Genomic DNA, 15,025 nt, shown 5'->3' on the forward strand with positions numbered 1-15,025 from the left:
TAATCTCCAGTTAAAAGTGAAATGTATAGAGAGGCTTGGAAAGCGCTTTTTAAAAAAATCTGATCTCCGGTTAAAAGTGAATTGTATAGAGAGGCTTAGAAAGCGCTTTATAAAAAAATCTAATCTCCAGTTAAAAGTGAAATGTATAGAGAGGCTTGGAAAGCGCTTTATAAAAAAATCTGATCTCTGGTTAAAAGTGAAATGTATAGAGAGACTTGGAAAGCCCTTTAAAAAAAATCTGATCTCCGGTTAAAAGTGAATTGTATAGAGAGGCTTGTGGAGCGCTTTATAAAAAAATCTGATCTCCGGTTAAAAGTGAGTTGTATAGAAAGGCTTGAAGAGATTTTTTTTAACAAATCTGATTTCCGGTTAAAACTAAATTGTATAGAGAGGCTTGGGGAGCGCTTTTTAAAAAAATCTGATCTCCGGTTAAAAGTGAATTGTATAGAGAGGCTTGTGGAGCGCTTTATAAAAAAATCTGATTTCTGGTCAAAAGTGAATTGTATAGAGAGGCTTTGGGAGCGCTTTATAAGAAAATCTGATCTCTGGTTTAAAGTGAATTGTACAGAGAGACTTGGAAAGTTCTTTATAAAAAAAATGTGATCTCCGGTTAAAAGTGAATTGTATAAAGAGACGTGGAAAGCGCTTTATAAACAAATCTGATTTCCGGTTAAAAGTGAATTGTAGAGAGAGGCTTGGAAAGCGTTTTATAAAAAAATCTGATCTCCGGCTAACAGTGAATTGTATAGAGAGGCTTGAAAAGCGCTTTATAAAAAAAATCTGATATCCGGTCAAAAGTGAATTGTATAGAGAGGCTTGAAAAGCGCTTTATAAAAAAATCTGATTTCCGGTTAAAAGTGAATTGTATAGAGAGACTGGGAAAGCGCATTATAAAAAAAATCTGATCTCCGCTTAAAAGTGAATTCTATAGAGAAGCTTTGGGAATGTTTTTTAAAAAAATCTGATCTCCGGTTAAAAGTGAATTGTATAGAGAGGGTTGGGGAGCGCTTTATAAAAAAAAATCTGATCTCCGGTTAAAAGTGAATTGTATAGAGAGGCTTGTGGAGCGCTTTATAAAAAAGTCTGATCTCCATTTAAAACTGAATTGTATAGAGAGGCTTAGGGAGCGTTTTTTAAAAAAATCTGATCTCCGGTTAAAAGTATAGGGAGGCTTGTGGAGCGTTTTTTTAAAAAAGTCTAATCTCCGGTTAAAAGTGAATTGTATAGAGAAGCTTGGAAAGCTTTTTTTTAAAAAATCTGATCTCCGGTTAAAACTGAATTGTATAGAGATTCTTGGGGAGCGCTTTATAAAAAAAATATCATCTCCGGTTAAAGCTGAATTGTATAGAGAGGCTTGGGGAGCGCTTTATAAAAAAATCTGATATCCGGTTGATCAGCAGGGATTTGCTAAAGCAAAGGCATAGAAAAAACCAGGGAAGATTTATTACTCGACGTTTCGGGGTCATCGTGACTCCTTTATCAAGAGACTAGTTTAAAAACATGCAAATAAGGAAAGGTACAAGAAAAGCATAAATTAGAATGAACGGCTTAAACAAACACCTTGGCGCGGATGGAATCCGTTTGCATGTTCAGTGTTGGCTTACGCATGCGAATATACAGCATTTCTTTAACGATTCAATCAAATTTGTCGCTACATTTTGCGATGACGTTGAATTGCTCGATGAAGCGTTCAGGCATTTCACTATTGTGTTGGAGGTTGTAGTGTTTGTAAATAGAAGATGATTTTGTAGTGTGCTCTTCTACGCGCTGGTGTAAGTGACCACGTGTATAGCCCACATACCCTGCGTCACACAGGTTACATTTAAATTCATAAACGATACATTGTTGGTTAACAATAGGGGGCTTAATTTCGTGTTGCTTAAGTTGTTGCTCGAGCTAAGGGCTAACAGACACTGGTTGGACAGTCACGCCTAACTTCGAGCTTAAACTGTTCAGTTGTTGTTTAACATGATTAGCTGACGACTTGTCCTTGAAGGGTAACACTAATCTCACAATCTCCGATGGTACGTCTGGTGATGGACAGGGCTCTGCAGATGGAATCCTTCTCTCAACGAACCGCTTGATTGTAGTTTCAACCAGTGGTTTTGGGTATTTCAAGTTATGAAAAACCCCTCTAAGGCGGTCACATTCCCGTCGGAGAAGAAAGACCAGTTAGAAGATAATCGATAAGCGCGATCCACCATGGTGTTAACTAGGCTGCGCTTGTACTTAATGTCAACATGGCTCTGGAAATGCAGAAGGAGACCTGTGTTGGTTCTTTTGGTGTAGACCTTGCTCTCAAGCTTTGGTGCACGGTTAATCAGTTCACTTCCTAGAAAGGGAAGGGATCCTTCCCGTTCGACTTCCATGGTAAACTTGAGGGAGGGATGGGTAGAGTTAAGGGTGTCTAGAAACTGGCCAGCGGTCACCCTATCGGGCATTACGGTCAGGGTGTCATCGACGTACCTCCGGTAATACCGCGAAAGTTGACCGTGTTGTTCGAGGCGAGCACATGAAGACGTTAGCCAGCAACGGTCCAAGGGGAGAACCCATAGCGACTCCATCGGTCTGCTCATATAAAGCACCGTCAAACTGGAAAAACTGGTTTTTCGTAGCTGCTCGGAGGAGGTCGATTAGGTCCGTTTTAGAGAGGTTCAAGCTGTGCGTCTCGTTGAACCAATCCTGGGCAAAGGCTTTTTCAGCTAAGATCTGTATTGTTTCCTCCAAGGGTACATTTGCAAACAATGAGGTGACGTCATAGGACACTAAAATGTCGCCGTTCTTGATCTCGAAGCCTCGTACTTTTTTTTTAGCTTTTTTTTTTCGAGATTTCACGGCCGCCATTACTTGGCCTTGTTCCGGAAATTAAGGCTCAAATTACAGGAAGTGACGTCATTGGCTCAACATGACTAATTTTCATATGGATTCTACTTCATAAACTGTATTCCGCTGTTATTTAGTTCGCAACAGCAGAATACAGTTTATGAAGTAGAATCCATATGAAAATTAGCCATGTGGAATTTTCCGTGTTGAGCCAATGACGTCACTTCCTGTAATTTGAGCCTTAATTTCCGGAAGAAGGCCAAGTAATGGCGGCCGTGAAATCTCGAATAAAAATCTAAAAAAAAAAATACTTGCAATCACCGTAAAGGATTGAAATTTGGTAACATGAGTAAGAAGGTCATATTCTACACGAAAATGCAAAAAGATGGAAAATGAAATTTTCGTCCCAGGGGCACTTTAAGTGCGACGATCTTTAACTAGTCACACCAAAATTATTGGTATTTTTTGGGGAAACGTTACGAAGAGTTGAAGTCAGGGCCGAATCTTTTTATCCCTCGATCCCTCCCTAGGCTAATTCACCCATTTGCTTTAATTTATTTGTTCGTCGGATCCTCAACACAGTTCGCACTTCTGCCACTTTTAACTTGGGTTTTCAGGGCATTGCATGTCTGAACGCAGTAAACTTTTGGTTCAACACCTAAACAATATTTTTGAATGAAACGTGTCCACTGTTTGTAAATATGGAAAAACCTTTAAAAAGACTTGTTGAAAATTGTTGAAACAAATTTGATTATTTGCGACTTTTCATTCAACACTCCTTTCAACATTTCCTTTTTTCTAGAATTGTTTGACCATGTTGAAGCTGTTTTAACATTTCCTTCCAATTCGGTCGAACAAAATAATGAACACAGCTAGTTATAAAATTATTTCTTGTTCGTCGCGATTAATTTTTATATATGTAGGTCTGATATTGTAACCGTTGGAACTCCCTCAACATAATAATGTTTTCGTTCTCAATGTTTGTCTTCCATGTTTTTATGTTGACTTTTGTTGAGGTAATAATCAATTGTTCAAGTTATCTTTAATAATTTGTGTCAGAAAAAGATGCGAGACAAAAATGCGTGCGTGATAATCGTGCACGGATTGTACCTTTTTTTTAAACAGACCCAACTAATGTCACAAGCATGTCACTTTATGTCAGGAACAAGAAAATTGACACGTTGGCAACAAATAAAAAAGCAGGTTTTACTTTTATTTACATAAAATAATCTATCATTATGATTAAGAAAACCGTATGGTTTAAAATGGCCCTAAGCTAGAATGTGTATCAGTAACTTCAAAACTGTGGATAGCCTCTCTTATTAATGTCACTCTTATTAATGTAATTTAGGGTATCTTTAAGAGAAAGTTTTTTCCCAGTAAGCTCAGTGAGCTCCCTGTGTTTATGTTTATTTTATTGTCACTCATAAATTCTTAAAATAGCATAGTCTTCTAAAGGCCATACTCACCCAACTCATCGCACTTTCCACAGCTTCTGGGGCAAAGTTTTGCCACCTTCTTTGAATCACATTTTCCCTTTTTGGCCCATTTGCGACATTTCCTGTTTTTATCAACACATTCTAAAAGCAATAATAAATTATAATATTATTGCGTCATTATGTTCTCTCTACGTCATGCCTTGAATCTGTTGAAATAAGTCCACACTGACGAATGATAGTTCTCTTGATAGTATCAATAGTTCTTAAGGGTGCTGGTTATTAAGCAACTGATTAAATCAACAGTCTACTTGTTTCAAAACTCTTCCACATTATCTTTTATTGATGCTTTTTAGGATGTTCTAGAGGTGTTTCTAACTTATGAGTCTGAGCATGATCTTCTAAAGTGTGGCTATTCCACAGGAAATGAAGAGTTTAACTCGTTCAGCCATCTCAATGAAGCAACATTTACAATTAAATGAATTGGGTTGGGTCGGCCTTTAGGACAAAGGGCGCTCAAGACATAACGAGCAACCACACAAACTCACCTTGTGCCAGACTTAACGCCACTAGCATCAAGATAACACCAATCACAAGTCTCATGACGATGTCCTGCTAAGAGCCTATGAATCATTTATCAGCACAAAAGAAAAACAAAATGGCGATTTGGTTCTTTTTTTTACTAATTTAAATTCGAGTAATCAGTAAAGGAAAGCAGATCAAACTACAATTAGAAGAGAGTTTTTCTCGCTGGAAGTTTTACAATTGTAAAAGATTTAAAAATCTGAAGTTGTCTGATAACTTTTGAAACAAAAACCATCTAAGATTGGTCGAGCAGTTTGAAATGACTGGAATAATAGCATTTGTGACGTAAGATTTCTTAGCAGTTTGTCTTCACTAAAAGTAACCTTGATATATGACTTCGGAAAAGAGAATTTTACCTGATCATTTCAAACATACCCCGGAGTAATAAATGGAAAGAAAAAAACTGTGATATTTCTAGCAAGAAGTAAAGAAATAAACTAAACAACTATCTTTGAAAAACTCGCAAAATCGAGCGAATAAGTGTTCTGCGTAAGGCTTGTTTTGATGAAAATGAAAGCACACTTCACAAATTTTACATTCGCTTTCAACGAAAGTTGTTGAAAAAGAATTTCAGTGAAAAAAGTCACACCTTCTACCTTTATATCTTATTATTTTAAGTATTTGTTTTTGTACTCTGTCAAGATTGTCACGAGCCAATTCTCAACTTAGAGAAATCTGTGCAAGAAGAACTTGTCAGAGTTGCGCGGCGTTTGTTTGACTATTTTAGCTAAGAATCATTTTTTTTAAATGAAGGAAAATGAGAGTTGATTAGAAAATAAAACTCCAAGGGAAATAATCAACATGGACCGTAAAACAGAGCTTAAAAACTGTTTTCCAGTTAGCAATATTATTACTCTTAAGTTAAATGACGTGTCAATACTGCCATAAGAACTAAAAAACAGCAAACCGGCAACGATTTGTCAACGATATTATACAAATGCCCGCCTCTTTAAAGAAAAAAACAATTCCTTTTATTCCATTGCTGAGTTTTTCGTTCGTTTTACAACGTTTAGTGAGCAAAAAGTTTCACTTAGAGAGGAAAAAATCCAACAATAAGTCGCGCCTGATCAGAATAAAATGATTTCACTTCAAGATTTCCCGCGCATTCTGGTTACCGTGTTGTTACTGTGATCGTGGTAAGAGAAAGGAAAATTTTGCCCGTTGCCGGACCTAGTCAGGTTAATTGTAGGATTTTCAAGAAACCGCCCGCTCTAGAAAAAAAAAAAAAAAACACTAACTCCGCTTCCGCAAGGTGTACCGAGACGATTGAAACTTCTAAACACCTTGTCGTTACGGTTGGTATTCGATTCGTCAGTCGCTGTCTTTTACGCTGAACTTTGCTTATTCATCTATAATCCGCTCAGTATAATCCACAGTTCACGAAGTCACTGTCAACGAAATTCGAAATTCAGCTGAGTAGGCAATAACAGTCAAATTGCCATCTTTCAAATAAGACTGTACTTTTGCCAGAATGACTGGTCAAAGCCAACACGCAATTTCTCCGGCGACTCTGTTCGTGGCATCGATAAGGTATTTACAATTCATTATTTCATTTGGGCTGTTTTCTATTTCTAAAACAGGGCAAAGATTGATCAGATATATCGACCTTCGCAATTTGGTAAGATGTCGCGACAAAAATTGAAGCCAAATTTGCCAAATTATTGAACAACATGAACCAGTAAAGCAAACTACTTTCAACACGAGTTTGTTCAACCCTAGCTGTTAGGTAATTTATTAGACAATCAAGGAGTAAATCTGAGCTGGATGACAAATGTTAAGCAATTTTATTTTAAAACCCGGTTACTTTTTTTTTCACATCTCAAGAGGGTTTAAATTAAAGTGCTGATCAAAAGCCACATATAATTGCCAAAATAGCACTTCAGAAATTCTATATTTCAAATATTTAATTGGCGACAGAGAGAAGCTTCCCTACATAAGCTAAATATTCTCCTCTTTTAAATATTTTGCCATGTGTAAAGGGAGGAAACAATTTAAGATCAGTGAAAAGTTTTTGGAATAACTGTTGTAACATTGGTCTTTAAAAGCTTTTAATATTTTGTAATCTCCAAAAATTCATGTTTCGGGGGACTAAACCCTATTCAGTTCAACCTAGGCTTTTTTTACATCCCTAAACGTGGATCGGGAAATAGCGAACGGGGTGCAGTGAAAATCACGTCATTTGTTGTTCACAGCCGCCATCGTTGATTTCTTTATGAGTCCCTAATCACGAAAGTTGACCGGAATTGTTCCAAATTTCTCAAAACCAGTAGACAAGAGTAACAAACTTAAACTTTGTCATTTGTTCCAATCAAAATGATAATAATAGAAATGACAGGCCTGCACGGCTCACTGCGTTATGTGGTGTACATTTTTATGAACGCTGCCTTTATATTTTTGCCCTAACGAGCATGTCCTTAAGAGATTGTCCTCTCTTGTACGATATAATTGGCGGATTTTTGAATATGTTTCTCAGCAAAGGTCGATTTTGTATGAACTTCCAGCTTTGCATCAATATATTTTTAAGGTTACGCACCGATGGGTGGTACGTTGTCACAAAAGGCAAGATTTGTTTGCGAGTTTTTTTCTTTTGCTGTAGAGCCGACTGTCTTCCGGCGAAGTTGACTTCTGATAACGTTGTCTGTATCATCTTGTGGGGGTATCCGCGCGCTATGAGGCGCGATTTAAATTTGGAGATACTTTTTTCGAACGTTGTTTCAGAAGAATTTGTTCTCATTAGTCTGAGTGCTTCGCCTTTAATAAAACCTCATTTAACACCCAAGGGATGGCTCGAGGTAAAATGTGTATACTGTAAGGTTTCAGTAGGCTTGTAATGTGTACGGATGTCAAGGATCGATTCATTTCTGAAACGTTCTCTTTTAAAAATTATTGTGTCGAGAAAGCTAGTGTCGTTCTCTGAAATTTCGGCCGTAAATTTAATAGTAGGATGGAATTTGTTAGCTTGTTCAATGAACAGGTTAATTTCCTTTTCGTCACTATCCCACAGTGAGAAAATGTCATCAATAAAACGTTCTATTCTATTGGTTTTGTTTTGCTTTGACTTATCATTTTTGTTTCAATATCGGCCATAAAGATGTTTGCAAATGCAACGGCCATTTTTGTACCCATTGCTGCAGTTCCATGGGTCTGAAGGTAATTTTTTCCAACAAATTGGAATGAATTTTCCTGAAGGATAAGTTTAAGCATTTCTTTGAGGTAGTGTGACGGTATAGGAGGTTTATTGTTGTGGAATGTCTCGTATGCTGTGCATACTGTTGTAATTCCCTCCTCCTGTGGTATATTTGTATACAAGCTTGTTACATCCATTGATACTAAGATAGTATCTTGAGAGACCTTTGTCTTTTCTATGAAGTTTACGAAATCCGTTGTATCTTTTAGATACGATTTCTGTTTTTGTGCGATGGGCTGAAGTAATTTGTCCACAAAAGATGATAATCTTTCTGTGGGGCCTTCACAGCCCGAAATTATCGGTCTTCCGACCGGATTTGGTTTGTGGATCTTAGTATTATATTATATATATATTAGTATTCTTGGCGGATCTCGCGTTTGAGAAAACCATTTCTTCGTCATGTCATCAATGAAGTTATTTTGATGCAATTGTGCGGCAAGCTCGTGAACTCTTTGTGATGTTTCCACCGTCATGGGATTTTGGAGAGGCTTATAATGTTCTCTGTTGTCGAGTTGAATTTGAGCTTCTTGTATTTTATCGCATTTATTCATGATGACAGTTGTTGTGCCTTTGTCTGCTTTTTTTAGAACGATGTTAGCGTTCTTTTTCAGCTCTGTGAGAGCTTTATATTCATTGTGTGACAGATTATTTTTAGGTCTGATTGGTTTAATCTCTGCTAATTGGATTTTGACGCTTTCCAAGTAGCTTTCTAGGGCAACTGATTTTTGAACCGGTGGCTTCCAGTCTGATTTGACGTGGAATGGATGCGGTTCTTTATTTTCTTTGTGAAATATGTATTTCAGGCGCATACGTCTTGCGAAATGTTCGAAGTCTAACAAGAGTTGGCGTCTAATGTTATTCTCGTCTGTCACCGGTGTCGGGACAAATTTGAGCCCTTTAGTTATGATGACGTTCCGCCCTTTACATGGCACTCTGTAAGTATTTTCTTCTTGGATACATTAACACTTAAGACTGCTTCATTTTAGTTTTCTTTTTTTTTTTTCTCGCTCGATTATTTCTCATTGCTGACCTTGATTTTTGCGTTTTTTTCCTTTTGTATAGAGCTAATTTATGTCAACAACTTTAGATTCTTTGATGCCTTAAAGCGAAAAAGCAACTACCAAGAACAAGAGGAAAATCCATTAAAATTATATTTTCTGCTCCGAAAGAACATTCATTACGAATTGGATAATTTATGTGATGCAGGAACAAAAAGAGCTGAAAAAGAAAAAAAAAGGAACAATAGAGCTCCAGCATTTAGAAGACCTTAAATTCGCTATTTAATTTGGGAACACTGGACAATGGAAGTATACGAGTTATCTTAATAGTTTTTACTCAGACGAGGCAGAATACGGAGATCAACCAAACAAGATTAAGGGGAAAAAATAGAACAAGCTAATCTAATCTAATCTAAAAGGTGGAAAAAAACGCCAAATAAGTAATTGTTTTAAGTTTTGCTAGTTCAAAATTTTCTCTGGTTTGGGATCACTCCAACTATTGAGTGAGAAAACGAAGCTCACACGAGCCTCAGTGACTTACACGCAAGAGTCCGCAGGCGAGTAAACGAGCAACGCGCGCGCAATCCCAGAGATGGACCGCCTTCGATGACGGAGAGATCAAGGTACGCGCACGACCACGAATTAAGAAGAGTTGGAGATTTTTTTGGATGAAAAAGATAAAACATATAACACATTGCAACTGCAACTTTATACGATACTGCAACTCTCTAACACAACTGAAATGCTGACTCAAAGACAACATAATTTTAGCCTTCCTAACTAATCATTAGCCACTTCTGAATACAACAACCCAGCACACAGAGTAATTGTGGCACTGTTGACCACTTGGGTATCAATTGACAGCTACAAATTTTGCGAAAGATATAAGATATCATCATTCTGAGCTTCGGCGCAGTTTAAATTTAGAACCTACTTCACCACTTACCTTAAATTAAGTTGATCCTCCGATCTCCCCAAAGACAATGTCCTTGAAGGAAAGAAACACAAGGGTTTAAAAGATCAGGGTGTGGAAAATGCTGACATGTCGCTTTGCTATTGGTTGGTGATGATTATATAGGGTGGGGTCTTTTTGAAATGACAGGTTAACATGTCGATCTGCCATTGGCTGCTGATTACCTCATTTATCGATGATTGGCTATTGACGAACAATTGTAAAGTTTGAGGATACTAGGGCCATGTAAATTATACATTATTTTAAATTACATTTTTTTGGTAAAACGCGCACTGGTGCTTTTAAAAATGTAGAACAAGAAGTGGTTTTTATAACAATCGCCAAAGTCGTACCAAACCATAGCTCATCTTTTGATAATAAATAATACCGCTATGCTGATTTCATTTTTTTTGGCGGTAGTTTTTGGACTTATTACTCTCCTTGGCATGCTTTTACTTTTACTTTTCTTAAATATGGGTGGATTTGGGCGGATGAAATCTTTTGCAAAACGAGAATCGTTTAGAGTACTAGTGTGCAGATCGCGGATTCCCATGAGATTACATGACTATATTCAACCACAATGATTCGCCTGTGGTTCAGTCAGCCCATGAATAAAGGAAATTAAAAGACCTTATTTTTTTAATATACAGTACTGCATTCTGGAATCCAGCAGTTGTGAATAACTTTCTGGGCGAATTTCAATACCGACGTGGACAGCATTTTTAGTTGAAAAAGGATGGCTAATGCTATGAAAGCTCAGGCAATACGGTGGCACGCCTAATTGGCGTCGAACGTTTTGCCTCACATAATAATAATAATAACAATGATAATAATAATAATAATAATAATAATAATAATAATAATAATGATAATAATAATAATAATAATAATAACTATTTACAAACACAGATCAATAGCGCTTTACAATCAAAAATACTAATAACAACATCTGTAATTCTAATTACGGATATTAAAATGTCAACCAATACAAATATAATACAAATACAAATATAATAATGAGCGAACGCTTAAACATCACACGAAAATAGTTTTCAGACACCCAACAATTACGATTAAAGAGAATTAGTATAAATCTACTGGCGTTCTATCACGAACGCTGTTCTCTTATTGGCTACGCTACTCATTATCTATTCTGTTGTAAATAGTGGGTAGAGTGAGTAGCGCTTCACTTTTCCTTTGGTAAATAAGTGGAGCAGAGTCAAGATGGGGCCCCTTCCACCACTCAGATGTCACAAATTACTACAGACACTGTGGAGCTTAAACATGCTTCGCGTAACAAACAAAAAGTGACCAAACAAACTGATTCACGCTCATCTCCGTTACAAACTTTAATAATCAACTCACTTCGGCAAATAAATGAAATGCGTACGAATGACGAATGAAGAGACCACTTTGATCAAAGGCGAATGAGAACGTGTGCAATTCATTTTACTTGAGAAAATAATGAAACCTCGTTTGCCTCTTGATAATTCATTGAGAAGAATTTCTCACCTTGAAATTAGGTCCGGTTGCTCCGCAAATAATTGATTATATTTCTCATGTAGAAGTTTGTTTTTTCGGTAAAGCTATTGCCTGTCCTGAAAGATAGGCAGCTATTAAAGAAAAAAACATGTATGAATTTCCTCTATTTGAAAACCTAGGTGGCGTAACAAGCAAAAACTGACCAAGCAAACTGATTCCTCTCCGCTACAAACCTTATTAATCAACTCGTTTCGGCACACTAGTGAAATGGTGTATGAATGCGTGAGAAGGCCAGTCAGTTGAACAAAGGCTACCGGTCTGAATGGGTACGTGTGCAGCAGGTGGTTCTTGATAAGATGATATTTATTAAGATAATAAAACCTCAGTAGTAAATAAGGGCGGTTTAGGGCGTAACCAATCAGGACACAGAGATGATACCACGTGACGCGAATGGACCAATCAGCGTCGAGCAGTGTGACGTCATCAACTCTATTTTTAGATATGACATCATGACGTCATTTTTAGAGCGCGGCGCATGCGCATGCGTGTTGGGGGAGGTCAAAGGTCAATCAAGACGACACGTGATGTACAAGCAATGATCTTTAATGACAAAAAAATGGTTCCACTATTTACATATGTTAGAGTTCAAAATGTCTATAGGTCGTATCCTTCTTCGTTGGCAATGTTCACATTTTGGATGGCCCATTGGCACTCTTCTCTGATTTCTTGGTCGATCAACCAATTTTCTTTTACCATCTTTTCCAGCTCCCTCAAGTACCACCTTACTCCTCGCCATGCCATGGATTTCTTTAGGAAAGCACACCCCTCGAATTTACTGACTTTCCTGATTATACTGCGTATGGCTCGCATGAAAAAAGGTGAAATAGGCCATCTGCTCTCGTCTAGGCCAGGATACTTTTGATGATTTATGTAACGTAGGATGCGTAATAGCACATGTGCCATTACTTTGGGCTGTCGGTTATCCCTGAAAGCGTTTTCTTTGCTCCTTAGTATATCCATAAAATACCTGAGTAAGTGTTCCACTTTTTCTCTGTTGAGGTCGAGTGGTGCAGCATACGACAGTGACAAGATGTCTTCTACTTCGTCGGGTTGGTTTTGGGAAAGATCTCGTAACCTTGTTACATCTTCCAGAAAACTTTCTTGGAGATTTACAGCAGCTTCTATTATGGTATCGTCAGGCCAAATTGTTCCTACTTGACCCACGTTGACACCATTTTCTTTGAGAGGAGACAGCACCAACTGATCCATTTTTTATGACTTGAAATGTGACTGACTGAGTGACTGGATGGATGTCACGGCTTATATAGGTGAAAGAAAACGCATCACGTGACAGGGTATAGGGAGGGGGGATGGGGGGGTATCCCCCCTCTAGTATCACGTGTCGTATGACGTTAATGAAAATGAGGTGATTCTATTTTTTAAACCAATCAAATGAATGCTGACGATTGAATCACGTCAATGGCAGTGACTGACCAATCAAGTGCGAGAAGATGTCGTCAAAGCTGACGACGATTCACGTCGAACGTGCGTCAGTAACTTTGTTTTGATTGGCCGTTTTCAATTATATAAGGAGCGCGCGAAATTCAAAAAAATCATTCGAAAAGAAATGATCTGGGAAGAAGAAGACGATGGCGATGACGAAGTTTTGGCGGAAGCCTTGGATCAAGCAGAGTTGCAGTTGGGTGGAGGAGCAAGTGATGCGATTGATTTTGAGTTTATTCCATACACGGATCGTCGTGCACGTCGTTTTGGTGTACATAGGCGTGTTTTTACCACCCGTTTGTCTCAAACGACGAATACCGCGACGAATAGGGGGAATATTGCACAGAGAATAGAAAATGGGTTGAGACGTGCTGTGATGCGACAAGTGTTGAACGGAGGAGAAGACAACGATGATTTTTTGTTTGTGAACATGTCGTCCAATCGTTTGCACCACGCTTATCAATCGCATCGCGTATCAGTGGGTGAATGGCGCAGAAACGAAGAAACGGTGCAACGTTTGTTTGGTATGATGTCACGCATTTTGAATTCGAATCAGCAATTTGAAATGGATGACACGTTTCATCTGGAAGTGACGCACGTGAGAAATCCGGGACGAGGAAGTGGGACAAAAAGATTAAAACTGGGGACGAAGCATATTGAAAAGATGTTGAAAAGTAAGAAGAGTGTGGTGGTGATCAACAACGAGGACGAACTTTGTTGCGCAAGAGCTCTGGTGACCGTGAAAGCTTATAGAGAGAAGGATTATCGTTACGATAGCATCCGACGAGGTCGTCCTGTGCAAGGTGAATTGGCGCGTGAATTGCATCGTTTGGCTGACGTGCCGCAAGGACCCTGTGGATTGAAAGAGATTGGTCTTTTTCAACAGTACTTGGTAGAGTACCAAATAGCAGTGGTGTCAGTGGATCATGGGTATCAAATCATTTACAAGGGTCCAGAGCAATCGGAGGACAAGCAGTTGATTTTGATCAAGAATGGGGACCATTTTCACGCTTGTCATTCCCTCAAGGGGTTTTTTGGTGGTAGTTACTATTGTTTGAAGTGTGAGAAGAAATACAACCAGCATGATTTTACGCATCATCATTGTCCTGGATTGACGTGTTATGCCTGTCATCAAAACAATTGTGAAGATCAGAAGAAATCGGAGAGAACTGCTGATTTGAAGTGTGGATTGTGCGAGCGATGTTTTTTTGGTCCTACGTGTTTTAGCAATCATCTTCATCTGGACGACAATGGGAAAGAAACGGATAAGGACACTGTGTGTAGCGTGTACAAGAAGTGTGTCAGTTGCGGTAAAGTGTTGATGGGAAAAGAAAGAAAGAAGCACGTGTGTGGGTATAGCACTTGTCCTTGCTGCAAAGAATATTTGAATCTCTATACGCATCAATGTTATTTGCAACCCGTGGAAGATGAAGAAAAAAAGAGGAAGAGAAGACAGCGCAAGCGCAAGCGTTTGGCAACCGTTGATCCTGATTTTGAGGAGGAAGACAGACCACCACCTCCACCGTTGTTTGTGTATTTTGACATCGAAGCCCGTCAAGAAGGAGGTATTCACGTTGCCAATCTTCTCTGTGCCGAAATGCATGAAGTTGACGAACAGTTTGTGTTTGAAGGAGAAAATTGTTTGGAGAGCTTTTTGGATTGGGTACGAGAATTGACTGTGATGGAAGATGATGAAAGGGAACGAACTGTCATCTGTGTAGCGCATAATTTTCAAGGATACGATAGTTATTTTGTGCTGGACGAATTTTACAAACAAAAGATTTGTCCCGAACAGATCGTGAATGGTGCCAAGATACTGAGCATGACCGTGGACAAATTGAAGTTCATCGACTCCATGTGTTTTCTTCAAATGCCCCTCTCGGGTTTTACGAAAGCCTTTGGACTGAAGGAATTGAAAAAGGGATTTTTCCCTCATTTTTTCAACACGTTGGAGAACCAATCGTACGTGGGTGAGATACCCTCTGAAGATTACTACGATCCTTCTGGCATGTCTAACTCTCGACGCAAGGAATTTGAAGCGTGGCACAAGGCAAGACGG

General features: G+C 38.4%; 1 long non-coding RNA gene and 2 pseudogenes across 1 annotated transcript; all 3 read right to left on the reverse strand.

Annotated features, from left to right (window-relative positions):
* Nucleotides 1-1,372: 1,372 nt before the first annotated feature.
* On the reverse strand, nt 1,373-2,798 carry LOC146462780 (uncharacterized; annotated as a pseudogene).
* Nucleotides 2,799-4,374: 1,576 nt separating this feature from the next.
* Nucleotides 4,375-10,023, reverse strand: LOC146462781 (uncharacterized). Its single transcript, XR_014857021.1, has 3 exons — nt 9,976-10,023; nt 4,808-4,882; nt 4,375-4,403 (listed from the first exon to the last, which is right to left on the reverse strand). It is a non-coding gene; the product is annotated as an uncharacterized LOC146462781 (long non-coding RNA).
* LOC146462782 (uncharacterized) lies at nt 7,231-8,840 on the reverse strand (annotated as a pseudogene).
* Nucleotides 10,024-15,025: the final 5,002 nt, after the last annotated feature.

Source organism: Pavona decussata, unplaced genomic scaffold (assembly GCF_977016875.1).
Source record: "Pavona decussata unplaced genomic scaffold, jaPavDecu1.1 SCAFFOLD_184, whole genome shotgun sequence".
NCBI lineage: Eukaryota > Metazoa > Cnidaria > Anthozoa > Scleractinia > Agariciidae > Pavona > Pavona decussata.